The sequence below is a fragment of the Gossypium hirsutum genome, chromosome A08 (genome assembly GCF_007990345.1).
Source record: "Gossypium hirsutum isolate 1008001.06 chromosome A08, Gossypium_hirsutum_v2.1, whole genome shotgun sequence".
NCBI classification, from domain to species: domain Eukaryota; kingdom Viridiplantae; phylum Streptophyta; class Magnoliopsida; order Malvales; family Malvaceae; genus Gossypium; species Gossypium hirsutum.
In genome coordinates this window covers 83,033,842-83,038,810 of record NC_053431.1, presented here as the reverse complement: position 1 = coordinate 83,038,810, position 4,969 = coordinate 83,033,842, and the positions used below count along the sequence as shown (strand labels likewise).

The window sequence follows — 4,969 nt, the reverse complement described above, 5'->3', positions numbered from 1 at the left end:
AAATTGTTAATATAATTTTACAAATTAATTGACTTAGCACAAATACAATCCCTGTGAAGACGATAACCCGATACTTACTCATTACTTGATAATGACTGTGTACACTTGCACAAACCCGAGCATTATTGCACAAAGCCGAGCGTTACAAGTTTTTGGCACCGTTTCTAGGGATTGTCAACTGTTGCCGAAGTCATTTTTTGTGAAATTATTTATTTTCATTTTGGTTATTTCTAACATTACTAACTTTTTTTTAATTTTGTGATTTTCTTTTCAGATGTTTGTGAGCATAGATCAGATTATCGATTTACTCCTAGTGGACATTGAAATTGAGCAAACTTTCAGACAAAGAAGACGTGAGCAAATAACTCAAAGACAGAATGAGATGGACCTTGGAAATCAAAATCAAGACCAAAGTAATGAAGCCTATCGTGTATGAAATCCCATCCTCATTGCCGATGATAGGGATCAATACATCAGATAATATGTTGTGCCACTTTTCAGTGAGTTAAATCCAGGAATTAGAAGGCCAGATATTGAGGCAACCCAATTTGAATTGAAACCAGTGATGTTTCAAAAGCTACAAATGGTGGGCAAATTTAGTGGTATGCCCACAGAAGATCCACATCTCCACCTTTGTTTGTTTATGAAGATGAGTGATTCATTCAAGATAGTTGATGTGACTGAAGACGCACTGAGGTTGAATTTGTTTTCGTACATGTTGCGAGATTGAGCACGAGCATGGCTCAATTCATTGCCACCAAGTTCCATATTTACATGACAAGAATTAACAGAGATTTTTTGGTTAAGTATTTCCCACCTAGCAAGAACGTTAAGTTGAGGAACGAAATCATAACTTTCCAACTATTGGATGACGTGTCTTTATATGAGGCTTGAGAGCGATTCAAGGAGTTACTTTGTAAGTGTCCTCATCATGGGATTCCTCATTGTATCCAGTTGGAGACATTCTATAATAGTCTCAATGCACATACATGATTGATGGTAGATGCTTTTGGGAATGGTGCAATTTTGTCTAATTCTTATAAAGAGGCTTATGAGATCATCGGTAGGATCGCAAGCAATAACTATCAATGGCCAACAAATCAAACAACTTCAGAAAGACTGTAGCTGGAGTTCATGAAGTTGATGCTCTCACTTCATTACCAGCTCAGGTATCATCTATTTCTTCTATGTTAAACTAGTTTACCACTAATAGTGCTAATAATTTTGCAGCTCAGCCACCAAATCCATTTGAAGTAGTTTCCTGTGTGTACTGTAGGGAAGGTCATTCTTCCTAGAATTGCCCATTGAATCTCGAGTCAGTGTATTATGTCGGGAACCAACACCAAAATAGGAGTGGACAAGGACCCCAATCCAACTTCTATAATCATTCATAGCATAATCACCCCAAGTTTTCATGGAGCAACCAAGGAAATGAACCAAACAACAACTTTATGCAGCATAGACTTGGAACGACGAAAATGTACAAGTGTACACAATCGTAACAAGTAAATGTCGAGTTATCATACCCACAGGGACTGCGAAAGGAATTATTTATGAATGCTATTTAAAACACTTTGGTGAAGAAAAATATTTTGTTTGAAGAGGGCAATTAAAAACTAAGATTTTAAACTAAGTAAACTAAATAAATAAATTAGTATCGTCAGATACATTGCTAATTTAACCTCCAGCTACCTTAGAAGAATAAACATGCACTGATTAAGTATTGTGTCCATTAATTACAATTTCAATTTTTTTAAATAATTAATTCATTATCTACCTCACAATTGTAATGCAAGAATAACTTAGACATTATTTTACTTAATCAAGCATTTTACCGAGACCCATAACAATATAAACACAATTTTAATAATTTAAGTAGATGAAATGCAATCAAACCAACACGAATTAAATTCAAGCTAAGCTGATTAAATTAACCATTCCAAAAATATATATATTCATAGATATGTTCACCATAACAATAACAAAAATTAAAGAGATAGGGAACAAGAATAAAAAATCTGGTGTTTTTCCGTGGCTTGACTAGGTCGCTCCGTTCTTTCTTCTTTGTTGTCCTCGTCAATCAAGGCTTCTATGAACACTTAATTTCTAACACCCCTTAGTCGTGCCCGATGTCAGGACAGGATACGAGGCATTACCTGACTTAGTTCAGCATTTTCTGAAGTGCTTCAACCAATGGGATGTTGATATGAAGTTGCTTGAGTATGTCTAGGAACTTCTTGAATTGAATCTCTTGCTTTTGCTTTTGAAGTCATCGAGGGTAGAGTGGTGGTAGTTTCTTTACTGGAACTGGTTGATTCATCTTCTGTGGCAATTCTACATCTAACAGAGTCCTTAGTTGATCAGAATTAACTGGTTCTGAAATTACCTTGTCGGGTTTTATAGATTCTGGTTCTTGTGAAACTGGAATTTCAACACTTGGTTGAACTTCCTCTAAATCTTGAGTGTTAGCTTGCTTCTTTTCAGCTTCGATGGTGTTGGGCTCTATTATCTTTCCACTCCTCAATGTCAACACTTTGTAATGTTCATTCCTCGGATTCTCCATATCACCAGGTAAAGCACTGGTGGTCAGTTTTTGAGTTGAGTTGCAAGCTGGCCCATTTGGTTTTCCAAGTGTTTCGACGTAGCTTCTTGACTTTGGATTAAGGCATCATTTTTGGCCATATATGCCTTCAATAAATTTTCTAAGCCATTGGATGGTTTAGCTTGGGTTGGTTTCTGAACTTGTTGGGGAAAACTAGGTGGCTTGGTTGATCTAGGTTGGGCGTAAGTATTTCTGGTTCCAACCCCTTGGTTACTCCAGGAAAAGTTCGGGTGATTTCACCATAATGGGTTATAGAAATTGGATTAAAGTCCTTGCCTTCCTCGATTTTGGTTCTAGTTACCTTTGTAGTACATGGATACTAGGTTCGATGGACATTCTTCGATCAAATGTCCTTCCCTACAATAAACACAGGCTATATTTCAAATTGGTTAGGTGGTTGTGCTGCAAAACTGTTATACCCATTTGTAGTAATAGTTTTTAACATTGAGGATATTGATGATACTTGAGATGCAAGTGAAGTAAGAGCGTTTACTTCATGTATTCCAGCAACTTGTCTTCCTGACACTGCTTGATTAGTTGACCATTAGTAATTGTTGTTAGCAATCCTCTTAATAATTTCATAAGCTTCGTTATAAGACTTAGAAAGGAGAGCACCGTTAGCAGAAGCGTCCACTACCATCCTCGTGTGAGCATTGAGACCATTATAAAATGTCTCGAGTTGGATGCAATGTGGGATTCCGTGATGAGGGCACTTTCGTAATAATTCTTTGTACATTTCCCATGCCTCATACAAGAACTCATTATCTATTTGTTGGAAAGCAGTGATCTTGCTCCTCAACTTAGCATTCTTGCTAGGCGGGAAATACTTCATATGGAATTTTTTTGCTAACTCTTGGCATGTGAAAATTGAATTCGGTGGCAATGAGTTCAACCAGGCTCAAGCTCTTCCCTCAGTGAATATGGGAACAGCTTCAATTGTAATGCATCTTTGGGTACTCCGGCCAACTTGAAAGAATCACTCACCTCCATAAATAGTCTTAAGTGTAGGTGAGGATCTTCTGTAGGCATTCAACTAAATTGGCCCACTGTCTGAAGCATTTGGAACATGATTGGCTTTAGCTCGAACTGTTATGCCTCAATTTCTGGTATCCTAATACCCGATTAAGATCATGAAATACTGGCACGGCATACTGTCTTAAAGCTCTATCTCTATCATCAGCAATAAGGATAGGATTTTGAGCAGGGTTTGCTCCGTTTCCTTTGATCAAATTTTCAAAGTTCATATCTTCGATCTTTCTCTGATTTGCTTGTCTTCTTCGCTGTTAAAAAGTTCGTTCCATTTCAGGGTCTATAAGGAGTAGGTCAATAATTCTGTCAATGCTCATAAAGACCTGAAATAATCACAAAAAAATTAATCAAGTTAAAAATTAAACAGAAATATAAACTAAAATGTAAAACTAACAAATTCACAAATAATGACTTTTTAAAATAGTCCCCGGCAACGGCATCAAGAACACAGAACGACGGAAATGTGCAAGTGTACACAATTGCAACAAGTAATAAAGTGACAAGTAAATGTTGAGTTATCGTACCCACACGGACTACGAAAGGAATTATTTACGAATGCTATTTAAAACAGTTTGCTGAAGAAAAATATTTTGTTTGAAGAGGGTAATTAAAAACTAAGATTTGAAACTAAGTAAACCAAAGAAATAAATTTCAAATGCACGATTTCAAAATATGATTTAATCAATATGACATAATTGTGTTGATTTAATTACATTTCTTTAACTTAGAATTATTAAACTCATGTCTATGTTGTTACGAATAAATTCAAGGCAACTTGGTAATTTGCTAATGTGACAGTCCTAATTTGACCCTAGTCGGAATGTGGTTTCGGGACCACAAAATCGAGTCATAAAAATTTACTTCAATTTTTATTGCATATATTTAATGTGTGATAGTGTGTGTATGAAAATTTAATGTTTTAATTTAGTCTTAGGAATGTGAATTTTCTTGAAAGGACTTAGTTGAGAAACTTAGAAAAGATGATAGGTAAATCGTAAGGATCAAATAACAACAAGGTGAGAAAGCTTGGGTTTGCATGTCAAATTGCCCAAAATTCAAGTAGTGGCCGACCAAGCAATGATGCTTCTTCCACTAAGTTGAATTTTATTGTAATTTTTTTATATTAGTTAACGGTTAAAATAAATTAAAGAAAGGAATTAATAGGAAAAAGATGAATAAAATAAGAAAGGGAGAGAAAGTATTCATCTTCTTCCTCTTGCAAATGCCGTAAGCTAGGGAAAGAAGGAGGAAATTTTCTAAGACATTCGGCCATCCTAAGGGGTTGATTAAGGTAGGACTCATGTTAATTTTATTAATTTTTTGCGAAAATCTAGTTAG

General features: G+C 35.7%; 2 non-coding genes across 2 annotated transcripts; one reads left to right on the top strand and one right to left on the bottom strand.

Moving 5' to 3' along the window:
- Positions 1-831: 831 nt before the first annotated feature.
- On the bottom strand, positions 832-938 carry LOC121205772 (small nucleolar RNA R71). The gene has a single exon (XR_005900847.1). It is a non-coding gene; the product is annotated as a small nucleolar RNA R71 (small nucleolar RNA).
- Positions 939-3,297: 2,359 nt separating this feature from the next.
- LOC121205845 (small nucleolar RNA R71) lies at positions 3,298-3,404 on the top strand. Its single transcript, XR_005900918.1, has one exon. It is a non-coding gene; the product is annotated as a small nucleolar RNA R71 (small nucleolar RNA).
- The last annotated feature ends 1,565 nt before the right edge of the window (positions 3,405-4,969 follow it).